This window comes from Micrasema longulum, unplaced genomic scaffold (assembly GCF_059751315.1).
Source record: "Micrasema longulum isolate JH-2025_06_02 unplaced genomic scaffold, ASM5975131v1 h1tg000015l, whole genome shotgun sequence".
Classification (NCBI taxonomy): Eukaryota; Metazoa; Arthropoda; class Insecta; order Trichoptera; family Brachycentridae; genus Micrasema; species Micrasema longulum.
The window spans coordinates 843,738-861,769 of NW_028277223.1; the positions used below are offsets into that span (position 1 = coordinate 843,738).

At 32.4% G+C, this 18,032-nt stretch overlaps 1 long non-coding RNA gene across 1 annotated transcript in view; it reads right to left on the minus strand.

Moving 5' to 3' along the window:
• Positions 1-1,710: 1,710 nt before the first annotated feature.
• Positions 1,711-18,032, minus strand: part of LOC148285673 (uncharacterized) — a 32,216-nt gene continuing 15,894 nt past the window's right edge. Inside the window, exons 2-3 of the long non-coding RNA XR_015825183.1 lie at positions 4,582-4,712; positions 1,711-1,816 (exon numbers count right to left, since the gene is read on the minus strand). This is a non-coding gene — a long non-coding RNA (uncharacterized LOC148285673). The remainder of the gene's footprint in view (positions 1,817-4,581; positions 4,713-18,032) is intronic.

An 18,032-nucleotide genomic window follows, 5' to 3' on the forward strand; every position in this document is an offset into this window, starting at 1 on the left:
TTTGTATTTCTCTACAGCAAAATGTCCCATTAGGGTTTTTTTTTTGTTTTTTTTTTGTATTTATTTTTATTTAAGAATATAAATATAAATATATTGAAGAAAAAATAATAAAACCCATTTAACCGCGAAACCGGCTTGTCAGCAGGTTTTTTATTTTTCTTTTACAAAGAAAAACGTAAGAGAAATTATATAAATTGAAAATGTAATATAAAAATTATTAAGAACTAAAAGCATACGTATTTCTTAACAAAAATTGTAATAAATGAATGTTAACATAAAATATTAATCAAAATAAAGCCTTGTTACATATAAGCCATTTATTATATTTTTTTCTTAAAACTTTTTTCAGCATTTTCTTTTAAGATCTGCTTGGGAATCTCATTGAAAATTTTAGTAATTGTAAAATGAAGTATTCTTTGGCTATACTTGTTTACAAACCACGTTGTGCTAGCCTTGTATTATGTGAATGTATTTACATTTTCTGGTAGTTACTATCAAATAGATATCTAGTAACAAATTTGAGCTATAGAATAGCATTTACGGACAGGCACCCTTGCTTTTTAAAAAGTTCGGGTACCTCTTCCTTATCAATTCTAGCTGATCTGTTAATTAATTTAAGAGACGATTTTTGTAAAGATTGAATTTTTTATGTGGTTTTACAAAAAAGCCCAACTTGTAATACCGTACCAAATAATTGATTCCGCTAATAATTGATAAATATTTTATTCTAAACATGCTGCCTATAACTGTTCTTAATATTTTACATAATTTGGTTACATGTTTATCCCATTAAAAAAAAATTATCAATAGTAATGCCCTAATGAATTAAAAACAACAAAAAAACATTAGATAAAAAGTGACGTCAACGAAAAATCAAGCAACGAGTATACATAAAAGTCTTGGTTTAAAATCTTTCCTTATTTTTTCAAAACTTGCTGGTAAAAATTTATTTAATAGTTACAACGACGAAATATTAAAAAAATAAAATAAAACATAAAAATTGTTCTTTCAAACTAAGTGGATTAAAATTTTATCTGTAGTTCATTAATTTTTTTTATAAAAATTACGTTAAAATAATTTGATAACGTATGTATTTAGTGTAAATAAAAATTAATATGCTCATCGGTTTCGGTACATGACTAATAAATAAGATTCCTTCCGTCCCCAGGAAATCAGTAGACATATTTATTTATTGATTTCACGCATAATTAAATTATTTTACATGAACAATTATTGTTTTGAATAAAATAGCGTGGATCGATATTTTTCCTGGCCGTTTATCTTTGTTTTCCATCTTTCCCTAAACCTATACTTATGGTACCTACCAAAAATCAAGACAGAAGATTTATAAAAATAGAACATTTGGATTTAGAACATTAAAAAAAAAAAGACATTACTTTACATTGTAAAAGAATTCTTGGAATCGTCGCGTATCATTGTGAAAGTTATTATAATAAACCGTTAAATATCATCATTCATGGTGAACTTTCATCATCCAGTGCACCAATATTGAAGAACATCCTCATCGCATTAAAAGTAGGTCCATTCCCGTGCTCCTTTCCTTTATTTAAATACTCCAACTTTGTACTAAATTCAACGATGTTTGTTTAACATCATACAGTCCGCTTTATCGTTAACAATAATGATTTTAGTGCTTTAAAAATATTGATTTTGAAAAAAAAAATTCTTACCTGGGAAACAGTCTCCGAAGGGCAGTATGTGCTGGTCGGAGGGAAGTAAGCGGGAGGTTCAGGTCGAGAGTAAATATGACCACTCAGCTGCGTCGTAGCGTAAGGTGATGGAGAGCGTCGACTTCCTAAATAACAATTTAACCCTTTTTACAAAACCATAAACCTACTAATTTTGCTGTTTGTCGGTGATACTGCAATACCGCATAACCTGTTTTTTTACTATAAAGTTTTACTGCAGTAAGTTCATCATAAGGACTAAGAGGCGTGTGTTATAAATTATTGCTTTTTTACTCTAAACAAAGGTAGTTTTTCTTTTACTCCAGCGGTAATTTTTATTTGAAATATTATCAGAAGTGACATTCTATGTAAAGTGATAAAATGACTTCAATTTCGAATTTCTATGAATCTCCTCTAATTTAATAACACAACTAACCGTCTTTTTTTTTAAATCTATGCAAAAATATTTTTGTGTTTCAATTCGAGGATTCGGGTGGTGCATATATCACTTGGGATGAAAGGTATTTGCCTTGGTAAAAGGTTTTAATGTTCTCATGTTTTATTCGGCTCTGCTTGTCGGTGGATGAAAAAGTTCTGGTGGGTGTTTCGCCCCCCCGGAACTTATTTATCACAATACTTCCATAGCATGAAATAAGTAGGTGTGTTCTTACAAGAAATATTACCGGGCAGCAAATTTTAATGTTAAAGTAGTTTTTTATTCCCTAAAACATTCTAAAAATGTAAATAAATGTCCATTAATCTACTTTAATTTAAATATTTGATTTCTTATTCATCATGATGCAGTTCTTTTTGAAAAGTCTGATGGTGATTTTCAGAAAATTGTTGACACACTGCAGGAAAACTCAACTCGTCTGGATCTTAATATTAATACAAAAAGACTCAGATTATGTGCAACAAATCCTGTCCTGACTTAGTTCTGCCTCTTTATAATAATGGACAGAGGATTGAGAAAGTTGATGGCTTTAAATACTTCAGGGAGTTCACATAACTGAGGATGGAAGCAAGCACAAAGAGCTCGCAATCCGCCTAGTATTTGCTGGAGCAACTTTTAACATGATGCGTGTTGTCTGAAACTCTAGTCTATACTCGGTCAAAACAAAATGCCGATAATTCAACTCTTGCCATATAGGAGTACTGGCATTATACTTGTATAATGCCAGTACTTCTATATGGGTGCAAATCTTGGCACCTTCCGAAGCTCAAAACCCAAATTTCTTTTTTTTTTTTGAGTTTTGAGAGTAAGTGCTTGAGAAGAATATTAGGTATAAGGTGGTTTGATTTTAAAACTAATATTGAAGTACGAGAACGGACGCAGCAGCCTCCTATAACAAGCGTCTTGAGGATGCGGCGGTGGACCTAGCTTGAACACGTGCTGCGTATACCTCAGGAGAACCTAAACCCAAGTTGCCTCTTCTTTAAACCTGCGGGCTCACGCCGTCTCGGAAAGCCGTCAATGACGATCTCTTGACTTTATTCGGCGGAATTAAGGGGCGCGGGATTGACGTGGGAAGAGGCAAAATGCTGGCTGGCGATAGGGTCTCCTGGAGGCAACTGGTGTTGTCCACATGCTCCACTTAGGAGTGGATGTGGAAAAGAAGAAGAAGAGATAAATCTACACATAAAGGGTCTAAACAATTATATATATCCCGAATTAAATTTTTGTAACTCCTGGGAATGTAATTTAATGTAATGTACTTGTAAAATACTTTGTGTTTTGTGATTTATAAATAAATAATAAAACAATAATAAAATAGTTACTTGTACGTAGATATAAGTTATTTCATCATGACAAAGTTAATGCTATAAATATTTATTATATAATTTATATTGTTTATCAACTTGAAAACAGTTCCGTAAAACTTCTTTATTGTGGACGTCCGTCAGACCAGCTCTAATATTGCATTATTTTATTTATTTTATTTTATTTTATTTCATTTTATTTTATTTTATTTGGGATTTTTACAGCTATTACATAAACAAAATAAGTAGAAAAATATTGACAATACTTAAACCAATTTAAAAAATCCACTGTAAGTCTAATGACACAAAATATATAAGAAAAGAGTTAACGTAATTGTATGTGTGTGACGTTTGTATTCATGTGTATGTTAATGTGTGTATGCGTAAATGAATGAGGGAGAGGGTGCGTGTGTGTGGGTACGTAAGTATAAAAAAATAATTGGTTAAAACTTATAAATATATTAAAAATAGTACAAGAAAGAGCTTGGTGAAAAGTTTGAAACCTTTTTGTTAAAATTTAAATCAAGAAATATACATTTTATTTTTTAAAAGTATGTTAGATTTAAAACCGTATTCTGAAAAATTGGCATTTTATATTAAAATTTAACTGATACACATCGAATGAATAATGTGCACAAGTCCCATACAATACTAGTACGGTAGGTAACCACAAAATGCAGTAAATACGATATAATGTCAACAATAAAACAAGGTTTGACAATACGCGAACGTTGATTCAAAACGAACATACAAAAACATATTATATGCACCTACATAATATATAAATAAGAATAACATATAAGTTTGATAGAAATGATTCGAATTATAAAAATCAGGTGTCACAAACAGTTGGCCCGCAGTACGGTGATACATAATTATATTAAAAGATCTTCTCACTATAAAACTTATATTTATTCAGGGATAGAGAGCATCGGAGAGGAGGATGCGGACTAAGACAATTTATTGCCTATGGCAGTTTTAATAAATTTAATATTTTTTGTAAATATATCTATGTCGTTAAATTTTCTGTTATACGTATCCCTAATACAGGTAATCGTAGCGTTCTTTGACTAATTTGTTCTGCATTTAGGTATGTGGAAAATTATCCCTTCTGTATACTGTATACACTTACCTAGTGGGAACTTGTGAATGCTAGCAATTGTGGCGTAGGACCCGCTCCCCACACTAGATGGTCTGCCCAGCGCGTCCAATCGGATGAAAACGTTGCCATGGCTACCGTACGCTGCAGTCGTATAACTTGTACTGGAAAAGAAAATACTGCTGAGTAAATATTACGTCAACAGATATTACACCACGTTATATATCAAATTTAGTGTCGAATAAAGGATTGACACGACAAAAATGTTTTTCTAAAACTCAATTCTTGTGGGTGGAGATATTTTGCAATATATAACAACAACAAACCATAACGCCGCATCCTCGTAAGCGTAGGCAAAGAGGATAGAACGCCACATCAAAATACCGTGTTTCAGGGCCAGACCGCAAAACTTCAGGGGAGCATTCCTCGTGGTAAGCTTTAAAAAAAATCTTTTTTTTTTTTCCAAAAAGTTTTTTTTTAATGATCTCAAAATGGAGTCAATCTTTAATTTCTCGGACAAGCATCCCTTCCGCAAACCCCTTTCCCTCCCCGATAAAAAAAATTGCGATAAAAACGTATTTGACCAACGCAACGAAGCGATACGCACCAGACGCGGACAGGGGAAGCGACTGGGTAGGAGAGGGATGGAGGTTTGTGGAGGGAGGTTTGTGGAGTCAGAGAGATGAAAGATTATTTCCGTTTTGAGATAATAAAAAAAAGACTTTTTGGAAAAAAAATATTAAGATTTTTTTTTAAACTTACCATGAGGAACGTTCCTCTGAAGTTTCGTGTTCTGGCCCTGAAAAACCGTGTATATCTTTACATACGAATCTCGCTTTCTCTACATTCATGCATCTTCTCATGCACGCGCGCCGATTATTCCGATTCCTTTTGACATGTCCATCTTCAAGTATTTGTTGGATTCGGTCATGCCATGTTTTTTTCGGTCTTCCTCTATTTCTGCATCCATCAACATTCGCATTGTAAATATTTTAGCCGTTCTTTTGCTTTCTGTTTGCTGTACATGTCCAAACCAACGAAGAGTTTCTTTTTTGATTTTGTCGATAATGCTTATCTCAGCTTTACATAATGTACGGATCTCGACATTTGTTCATTTATCGATCATTTTTTTATCACACATTCGCCTGAGAGATCGTATTTCGACCGCATTCAGCCTACTTTCATCCCTGTTTTTCCAAGTTCATACTTCGCTCCCAAACAGAGTCAGGACGAGGACTCCATTGTGAACTGCTGATTTTGCGTCTTGCGACTAATATTTATTTGCCAAGGTTGCTTTTGGTCGCCGATCACGCTGTTCCCGGCATTCTTTATAATATATATGAAAGAGTATTAAATGGTGTGGGAAATAGTAATACTTCCACTGTATTTAATTGAAAACTATCTTTTTCATGGTACACTGGTTAGCGTTTTGTACTTACGTACATGAGATCTGGGGTCTAATTTTCAATTCGATCGATCGATAGATCTAAATTTGTTGCAACAGAGAAGAAAACATTTTGAGAAAGGAATATGGAAGGCTAGGCATTTATTGGGATTATGACCTGTCATTGGCTGTCGTAAGTGGCCACTTTACGCACCGTGTAAAATTCACCATTTTGCTTGTGTTTAAACATCTATGATTTATCAACTCTTCCATCTGCTGGCTTTTGTGAAGTAAAAGAGCTGAAACCTTTATCACGTGGGTGAGATTTATCCGAAAAACCAACCAATGACAGGTCATAAGGCCATAAGCTGTAAATGCCTAGACTCCCATATTACCTTCGCAATAATGTTTTCCCTCTCTGTTGCAACAAATTTAGATCGAAATAACTTCCTAAGGAGGAAATCCAACCAGTCTACAGACATTTGGACATACTCAAACATTGTTGATTAAGGTAGCTGGTTATAGAAGAGCTATAAAAATTTGAAAATTGTTTCCTTACAGGATACACTGAACAAATAGTTAAAAAACATAAATGCTTATCTTTTAAAATGTAACAACAATATTTTGAGTTTGTCCAAATTTTTGTAGACGAAGACTGGATTCAACTCCCTAGGGAGCTGTTTATATTAACATATTACAACAGAGATGAAGAACATTTAAGAGAAGGTAATATAGAAGTCTAGGTATCTACATCTAAAATGTTCTTCATCTCTGTTGTAATATGTTAATATAAACAGCTCCTCAGGGAGTTGAATCCAGTCCTTGTCTACAAAAATTTGGATAAATTAAAAATATTGTTGATAAATTACCTAGTCCATGAAGAAGTATAGAAATTGAAAAAATAATATTTTCAGGCGTTGCCTAGTATGTAGGTGAAATAATTCAATTAGACGAATCTCACCCGCATAAATAAAGGTTTCAGCTCTTTACATCAACAGACGAAAGAATTGAAGGAATATAGATGTTCAAATATAGGCTGAATGGTGAATGTTACACAGTGTGTAAAGTGGCCACTTAAACCAGCCATTGACAGGTCATAAGCCCTGTAGATACCTAGACTTCTATATTACCTTATCTTAAATGTTCTTCATCTCTGTTGTAATATGTTAATTTTAAAACGTACTTTAGGAACAATTTTTCTTAATATATATTTATCAACAGAACTGTTTATTTGCATATATTGCAAATAGGGAATAATATTTTTGAGATAGAAATACGGAAGTCTAGATGAGAGCTTGAATATTTATAATTTTTATACTTATTTCAAACGGTAGGTAAAAAAATTGGTTAACTTTTTAAAATGAAAGGGCGTAAAATTTTAACGCCTAAAGATGTATTTTTTAATACATCTTTTCAAAGGTCGGTAAGTATTTGTTCACAATTTTTCAAGTGAGATTGAGTTTATCTTTGTAAAAGTTTCAGAGACCCGAGATCAAAAATTATCCGTTGGCAAAAACTTTTAACGAGTTTTTTTCTCGATAAAATACAAAGTCGATAAAACCGAAAGACAAAGAAAATGGTGAAGATTCCTTTTCTATGTGATGCCATTATTTTACAAATACCGATCCTTTAAAATGCCTCGAATGTTCTGGCGTAAAAGTTCGTTCTATGCCGGATACCGTCTAATATCATATGTACATACCGTAGAACTCCTTTTATAAGAACTCCAGTCATCTAGATTGCCAAATATTCAGATCGATATCAGGAAATTAAAAAAAAGAGACATTTTCAATTCTAATTTAGTTGTGCAATTAACTTTGCTGAAAATGTTTAAGTAAGTTTTTAATGCGATTCCAATTTTACTATTGTTATTATTATAAAAGCAGTAAAATTTGGCACCCATTACATAATTCGGGCAAGTACCCACATTAGTTGGTACATGAATACACCAGGTTTACTAGTATGGAAGGGCTAGCTGTTCTTAGATAATGCAATAAATATGGCAAAAGGACACTGCAATACATTATACCTAAAATATTTAACATGTTACCAAACAATATTTAAAATGCTGAGTTAAATACAGGAGTGAGACGTTTGCTCAAATTATGGTTATTAGAAAAAAAAAATTGTATTAGTGATAGTTTTCAATTTTTCATAATGTAATATGTAATGTTTTTCAAGTAAAATTATTGTTAATGTAGGTTAAGTGTAAATAATCGATGCAATTTATAAGAACCTGCTGACGAGTTGTATGTATGCAACTCAGCAGGACTTTAATTTAAGACTATTTGGTAAATATTTTTGAAAAATAAATAAATAAAATTTGTTTTACTGTAATATAATTTTTACAATAATATTCGTTTGCGGTAAGGAAAATCTTTCTTAACGGTTTAATGGAAAATTTTAATTATTTTATATTTAATTATCTTTAAAAGAAATTACTTTTGAGTTATTATTGCAGGACTTAATTTTAGATCACAACAAATAAAGGATTGACATGACAAAGATGAATTTCAATTTTATATTATGCAATATATATAGTGAAGAAAGTGGTAGTATTTTAACCATATTTCGTTTTGTACTTACGTACATGAGATCTTAGGTTTATTTTTTGATTCGATCGATTGATCTCAATTTGTTGCAACAGAGAGGGAAAAGATTATAGCGAAGGGAATATGGAAGTCTAGGCATTTACAGTGATTATGATCTGTCATTTGCTGGTTTAAGTGGCCACTTTACGCACTGTAATATTCACAATTTGCCCATGTTGAAACATCCACGTTTCTTTAACTCTTCCATCAGTTGACTTTTGTGAAGTGAAGGAGCTGAAACTTTTATCATATTTGTGAGATTCATCCGGCTGGACCAATTTATATGCAACGCAACGCCTGAAAACAGCTTTCCCATTTTTTACTTCTTATTTTACCAGTTATTTAATTCAACAATGTTTTGAGTATGTCTAAATTTTTATGAGGCCATGGGCCCCGTGTTTAGTTGGGATACAACATAATAGAAAGTGGAAGCACGTACATAATTATATAATTGCAAAAATATAAATTAATTATTATTACATAAACATACACATATTTCAAAAGGCATTTGAAGCTCAATTATAAATAACTATCGACGTGCTTAAAAACATGTTAAGCATTTGAGAGATCACAATGAACAGTAATGAACATGCTTAAGTTATCGCAGTCAGAACTCTCCTCTGATTCGCTTGACGCGTAATTATAATTTGTTTTTCAATAACATAGACATATTTAACTGCAGTAAACTCACTTTTAAAACCAAAATTAAAAAAACTGTTATTTGAAAAAAATTATGTTTCGTTAAAAAAATATATATTTTTACATTATTAATTTTAATTGTTTCTATTCACTCATATCAAACACACACTCACCCTGTCCCTAAACCTACCCTCACACCCATATACAAGCACACACATATTCACCTACCAAAACCACACTCCACTTTTTTACACACGCATCCTCACACAAAAAAACTCGCACACATGCACTTCTATGAATTATATCTAACTGAAATGGATTTTTATAATTTTATTTATGTGGAAAACTGATTTGGCTTTATTTTATGTTTTTTTTATAATGTTGTGTATATTTTTTTGTATTGCCGTTGTTTTTCTGAATAAACAAAATTCAAAATTAAAATTAAGTCAACGCGTGTGTAATCTCTTAAGCCAACGCTCGTGTCCTTTTTTTTCCTCGTAAATAAATACAGTTCACTAGCGAAAAATCGGCGTTTACTAAAAAAAATAATACAATATATTGCATTTGCAAAATAGAAAGGAGTATCTAAAACAAAAAAGTGCAAATTAAATTTCAATTACTATGGCGACTGCTTTTCTTGGCATTTAGCTTACCAACCGCCGGCTGAATGCAATAAATAGCATGATAAATAAAAAATAAATAAATAGAAATAGCAGTTTTGGAAAATATTCCATATTTACACCGGTGAAATTAAATATGTGATTATACAGCAAGATTATACGTCGCGAAACGTAAATATTACGACATTCAATATTAGGTGTTCACGGATGTTCCATTATGATCGCGAATACGATAAACAACCATGGTGAGAAATTGTTATCACGTCGCTTATTAGCACGTTGATAGTTATTTGTGATTGGGCTACTGGACAACACGCTTAATAGTATATAAATCTATGCAATATTTCTCAGCAGTCTCCTGCAATGGTCTCTTCCCAATTGAGTTATTTTAAGTCCTGGGCCGCGATTATGAACGGCTATCTTCATCGGTATATACTAAGACGGTATAAACTAATATCAACATTTATGTACGAAAAAGTATATATTTGTTTGAAAATACCTTCGTCGGATACCGGTAATTGAACATGTTTAGAAAATTATAAATGTATTACATTTTTCATACAGAAAACTTAATTTTACTTTGTAGATAAAATGAAGATAAATTTTTACTTCCCTCAGAATACGTACCCTGAGAATGTAATTCATAAGTATTATACTTCGTTAAATACTTTATATTAAGTATATAATTTTTAAATAAAATTTTAAAATGACTAATAATGGGCTATTTTTTTGTTTCCATCCTTTTTTTTAATCAAAAGTGCCACACAACTTAAAACAAAATAACATTATAAAGACAAAACGACACAAGTACAAAATTACACTTTAAAAGCGTTTCGGTACCCTGAGTTAAAGGGGGGTTTTTCTTGTTGAAAAAACTTTTACCATTCGCTTTATCGACCGGCAATTACATTTATGTAATTTATTAGAGTTTGACAATAATTGAGTGGAAAAATAACACTTTCGGTGCGCCACATAAACTCTTCTATCATCATTAACACCTATGGAACAGGGTATCCGATTCGTGGGGGGCAGACTTTTCGTGGCACAAAGCCCCATTAATCGTCGGGCGGGCAAATTAGTGTAATCGGAAACGCCATAAATATCCGCTTATGGGAGACATTGTCCTTATTCTGAGAGGAGTACATAGTGAAAAAGATAGCCGATGCTAAGAATTTGTGAGTGTTTTTGAGACTTCAGATAAAAATTACGCTCGCAGAAAATGCGAAAAATACTCACAAAAAATGGATATATGTTTTTTGTTTTTTAATATATATTATAAAGTAATGCCTAGTAGGAGAAGACGCGTGCTAAGGCACACTTACACATATGTTTATTTATATATTAGCATATACATACACACACACGTGTTCACCCTTGTAAACATTCATACACATACATTCACGCATATACACACAAATACATGCATATATACATATATGTACACATACACATTCATATACACATACTCAAATTAATATTCATACATATATACACACACATATACATAAACACCCTTACATACACATACATATAAATATATTTATAAATTTTATCCTTCTTGTCATTGTATTTTATAGTGTTTAAATTGTCGTCGACAATATTAATATTAATATAATTTACCTTGTAATGTCGTTTAATAAGGTTTCGATTTCTTTTCTTCCTAACTTAATAAGCCACTGGGTTATTTTATTTTTTTGCATAGAAGTTACATCGTAATGGGTGAATAAATAACCTTATTATAAATTCTAGGAGCCATAAAGCTAAAAGATCTTTGTCCGAAAGAAGTTCTCGTTCACAGTACAATGTTTTTCTGTGACGTCACACTACGAGTTGATATATTGTTTGCTGTTAAGACGTAGTCAATTTTATTATTGTGATGGTTAATTATTATTGTTTTAGTATACAATTGTCTGACGTCCAAAGTATTAAATTCCTTGAAGAGCTCTGAAGGACAGCGATACGGTTTTTTATTTATTACTATAAGAACAGACTTTTGACACTTGATGAGAGGGTCGAGACAAGACAATAATGCACCTCTCCATCCTAAGATACCGTACGACAATACACTTTGTACAAGCGCAAAGTACACAATTTTTATAAATATGTTTTGAATATCGGTATAGTTTTAATATCATAAAAGATTTGTGTAACATTAACTGATTGACTAAGCTGACTTATTTTAGTGACGGTAAATAAAACATATTAGTAAAATGAATATGTTTAGTTGGATTTGTTATGTCGTTTCGGCTTTTATTGCAGGGGCTATTTTTTGGATAAACTGCGTGTTTTGTGGAAAAAAATACGTGTTTATTTAATAGTAATTTGTATTGTGTTACAGTCTGCAGTAGGACACATTCCGTGTCAACTTGAACACCCTGAAAAATCTACAATAGCGGGACACTTTATAGTCACGAGACATCTTTTTATCATCCTTTAAACCAAATATTGTGCATAAACCTAGATATTATGAAGCATAAAAGACGCAATCGAAATACGCAAACACCCAAATAACATAAACAAAAACAACGGGCTGAAACTAAACTCAACATAGTTCCCGGCACTACACATTACAAAAATGACACGGAATGTGCCTACTGCCGACTGCGACACGGTACAAACTACAAGTACATAAACACATATATTTTTAGCTGAAACGTTGGGACGAATCTAACTTACATGAGATCACTCAAAACTAAATATTGACCGTAAATCTTTCTCACCAATTTAAAGCATATTAGCCTTTTGAAAAAGTTAGCAGGTATATACCAAAAAAATTAGGCGTTGTCTAGAATGTAAGATAAATCTCACTTGCAGAAATCAAGGTTTCAGCTCTTTCGCTTCACAAACATCAACAGATAAAAGCAATAAAGAATACATTTGTTCAAATATAGGCAGAATGGTAAATCAACAATGTTTGATTATGTCCAAATGCTTGCAGACTGGCTGGATTTCCTCCCTAGGGAGTTGTTCATATTTAAATTTATTTCAACAGAGAGGGAAAAAGTTTTTGAGACAATGACAGGTCATAAGCCCTGTAAATGCCTAGACTTCCTAATTTCTTCTCAAAAACTTTTTCCCTCTCTGTTGAAATAAATTTAAATAAGAATGGTAAATGTTACTCAGTGTATAAAGTGGCAACTTAAACTAGCCAATTACATGTCATAAACTCTAGATGCCTAGACCCTTCTCTAAAATGTTCTTCATCTCTACTGTAGTATGTTAAATTATTAGTTGGTGAACGTTTATGGAATCGGCAACACTTGTTCTTGTAAATTAAGGTGCTTTATTGGTAACCAATTGCAGAGTATTTCGATCGTTAATTACATTATGGCTAAATCATCAGTTTTCTTTTTTAGGAACAGTGAATATTGTTCAACATGCTCTTTTTAAAGATCTTAAGTTCGAACTCCACTCTACGACAATTCGATTTTCCAGTTTTTTAATGGTAGGTTATTTATAACCATGGTAACCACAATATATTTTTTTGGATAAATAATAAAAATGATGCCACTTATTTTTTAGTTAAAAAATTATAAATATTTTTCGACAATTTTGTATGGAATCGAACCTGGGACATTATGCAGAATAGCAGGAGGGGCAAACCAATTTACCACGAGTCAAATGGAATAAAAGATAAACTCTAAATTCGTATGTGAAATATAATAGCAGAACTAGAAACAGCCAACTTTTAAGGATGCCTTATCGATCGCGCCACTCGTTAGATAGCGTATTGACGCTCGAATATTGCGTTTCTCTGGTTCGCTGGATTTTGGCGTGTCTTTGTGTTATCTTCGGTTACTTTGCCACCAAACCCCAATACAAATTAATGCAATTCCTACTTTGTACAGGGATTCTTGGCACCTTATTGTTCAAACTCCTCTCGCGGCAGGCTCTCTCTGATCCTGTGGTTAGATCGACACTTGTCGGTTTCTTGGATATTAATTCGATACCGCAACAACGTAGATTATAAGGCCTTATTGATGGCTAAATCAAATTGCAGGCGATCGCACTGGAAATATAAAAAAATCACTTGTACAGTCAGTGACATTTCAGTTGTTATTGGGCCGGAGAGAAAAAAATTGTTCCTACGGTTGTCGTAATTACAACATTGCCACCAGGGCTCAGTAGTTAGTAATAAATTAAACGCAGCAATTTAGTAAATGTGCAATACACGACAAACATAGGACATGTGGTGCAACCACTTATATTTGCATATCCTTTCAGATAAAAAAAAAACAAAAATATTTTTAATACGATGTTTAGAGAAATCATTTTTAATCATCATATTCCTCAAGAATGGTAGACAAACGTGTCAATTTGAAAAACGTACTTAAAATTGAAAACGTTCAAAATGGAATTATTAACCCTCTATATTCCTTATAATATATCTTGATTAGAATGACAGTTGTCAGCAAAAGTGACGACATAACTTTGAAGTGACGGCTAAGGAGTGATTTATATTGACACACAAAAAAATATTTGTATCCGGAATGTTAATTTAATTTTTTAATACAATGCTTGACCTATAAATCAACATAATTATATAAAATCAGCTTAAAATCCAAAAAAAAAAAAAACCTAATTATTAACGACATTCTTACAAGTTTACGTCATTTTGCAAAAATGTTAGAGGTGGGACAAATTGATCAATGTAAATCTATCGAATAAAAAATAGTTCATTTGTTGTTGTTTATATCTAATTTTTTAGTAAATAGTTGTCCTAAACACACTATAATGCGCTTGTTTTTGCGTTTTTATATCAATTTTCGGAAACAGAGTTTCATTTTTGCACGCAAAAACTGATAAAATCGATTTGATCGGTACATGATCAGTGATCATCACTAGTGACATTAGTTTGACAGCTGTCATTTTAATCAAGTTATATTTTAAGGACCATAAGAATTTCATTTGAAATCTAGATAATGTATGTTTGTAAGTGAAACTTTCGTATCATTTTGTTAGAGAAAGTTTTATGTTTTTAGTGAAAGTGATTTTATATTTATTTTATTACTAGCGGACCCGACAGACGTTGTCTTGCCCGAACGTTGGTTTATTTTTTTTACCTTTTTTAAGCTATTTATTTATTCGTAATAAAGATTAGTTTTTCGTTTTATCTCTTCATGTGATTGGCTAAGAGGATTCGTCGTGCTCAAATCAAAATCATGAAAAAATCACTACTGAAATGAAAAATGTCTGATTGTGCAGTTAAAGCGTGCAAAAACTGTCCGGATAAAACAAAAAAGACTTTTAATTGATAAGTAGGTACCTAGATACTTTTTTCCTTTCTAAGCAAAGCATAGTGATACATAACCTAGATATTTGTGTATGATTGAATTCCAAAACTAGAAATTATTAATATTCAAATATTAAATTTAAGTAGGTACTTGTTTATGGTTGAATTCCAAAACATAAGATAATTGATTTTTAAATATGCTATTATTTTCACAAACGTCAAACTATGCTCTGTCTACAAACAAACAGTGATGCATTTCGTGTAAGAATCCGTTACCCAAAAAGTTATCATAAGTCAGTTAAATTTATCAAGGCATTACTAAAAATCCATTAAAAATAATTTTATATGTAAAAATAAAGAAATTGGAAGGAAATTATTCAATTTAGTATCCATTAAAAATAACTGTTGTTTATAAACGTTAAAATACAAACTTTTTTAATCTACCAAAAACTACATCCTTAAAATTTTTCAATGTATGCATTTTAGACGAATGCAACCCTGGAAAATCGATGAAAACACAAATATGCTTTTAACCTACTCAATATATTGAAGATGTTATTATTTATTAACCTTGAGGACGTAAATTAAAAAAAAATGCAAAAAACCGCACGTAAATCTTTCGAGCCATTTTCGAGTTTCTGCGAGACACGACACGGCGAATCATCTTTATATTTATAATTCCTCCTGATGTCACCAAACTCCTCCTAAACGGCTTAACTTCTTTTTTTTTTACTAGAATTTTGGAAATACTTAAATAATATTGACTGACATTCAATACATTTTTGAATATTGCAATCATGAATAAAGTGTAGCCCTGTTGGTGAGAAGAGCCGAGTTCGACATTTGCAAAAAAAATTCCATATTTGAAAATGAATTATTTTTAGTTTTGGAATTCAATCCTAAACTAGTAACTAGGTACATATCAATAAAAAGTGTTTTTCCGAGGCAATAGCAGGCAAGCCAACGTTCTGGCACGACAACGTCTGTCGGGTTCGCTAGTTTATATATATATTGATAGATAGATACAAAGAAAGTGCTTCAAATATGAATTTTATAGATAGATCTTAATTACAGCGGTCAGTACTGATGACATCTCTTGTGATGTAAATTGGAACTGGATGCAGTGAACACAGTAATTGCTTCCGCTGTAAATATTTATGAATGCTTTACGAACGAAAACCACGCCAACTTTATGAGTGAGGGGACTTAATTGCGGTTTTTCCATGAGTTAGTTTAGAATAAAGTTTCTCGCTCGTATTTTTCTGCCGTAATATAAATATATTTTTTAAAAAAAAAACGTGCTGAATTTATTTCCATGTTTCAGGAGTGAGGTTTTGTGTTAATTTTTTTTGTTTTACATATTTTGATTAATATTTAAACTAAAAACATCTCGCCATTTCCCCGTAGGAATAGGAAGAGAGGATGACGCCATATCACTATGTCTTTGCATACAGATCTCGCCTCTACATTAATACATCTTCTCATGCACGAACGCCGATTATTCCGTCTTTTGACATGACCAGTACTTTTTTATATGGTCATGCCGTGTATTTCTCGGTCTTCGGGTCTCTCGGGCAACCACGCGGAGAGTTTAGATACCAAAAGATTTCCAGAACGTGGTAGCGAACAACATGCCAGAGGGTAGTCGCCAACCTGGAAGACCTCCAAAGAGGTGGCGAGACAGTTGGATTTCGGTATTCCAGGAGACCTAGATCTACTACAATATGAAGAAGGAAACGACTAAGACGACTCTATACAGTTCAAGATTATAAACCCGCAAGTATCATTACCAACATATTCATTCACCATTCAGGCGGCCTCCGTGGTGTAGTGGTCAAGACGCTTGACTCACTCGCGGAAGGTTCCGGGTTCGATTCCCGGTGAGAACACAAATTCAATGTAATTTTTCTCAAGCCTGGGTATTTTGTGATGAAATTCACCACTGTAATCGGGCCTCCTGGTCTGTTGTGGTGCAAAAATAAAATAAATAAAATAAAAATAAATTTCACACCTAATGTTACACAGGACAGTTTACTGGTAAACCAAATGCAACTTATCCTGATTGTCTGTTACACGAAGGTTAGATACCAGTCCAAGAACAAAGAAATGTTGGGTTTAAAAAAAAAAAAGTATTACATTTTTTTCTTTGCATTTTACAATAGGTATACAAAAGTAATGGCATCACACTCATAACGCCGTGATTACATCAGATAACGAGAGGATGATAGTCGAGTTTCTGGCGCCTCCAAACCAGAACTATCCAGCTAAGGGCAGGTAACCCAGACAGAAAAATCCACCAGAGAAGGCAACGGGAAACCACTGTGGTTATCTTTTCCCGGGATTCACTATGGCGAGTATATCTAATAAGCAGTTGTCCTAGCAGTACCGAGATGATTTCGCTGTAGTGATCGCCAACGTCGGGGGGACCTGACAAGGCACCGCAAGAAGAAAAAAAAGATACAAAAGTAACAAATACAAAAAAAAAGTATTACAAAAAACGAGAAAAAAAAGATCCATTTAAAACAAACATTTTATAACTGTATTTCAACAGAGATAAAGCGCATTTTATAGAATTCTAGGCATTCACGGGGCTTATGACCAGTCTGGGCTGATTTAAGTGACCACCTTACTCACTGTGTAACGTTTACAGTTTCTATATTCCTTAAATTATCCCATCTGTTGATCTTTGCGAAGTTAAAAGGCTGAATCTTTTATTGATGTGGGTGACATTCTGACTTAAAAATTTCACCTGCATACTAGACAAAACCTGAAAATATTGTTAAATTTTTATACATAAGTAGAACCAGCTGGTCCAAGAAGAATCTTGGACCAGCTGGTTTTATCAAAAATATTTTGAGTGTATCCAATTTTTTTTTAGACAGGAACTGGATTCAACCGCCTTGGGGTTTATTAATATTAATATTTTACAACAGAGATGAAGAACGTTTAAAAGAGGGTTTAGACTAAACTGAACTTAACTAAGCTTCTTTATTCCCTTCTATAAAATATTCGTCATC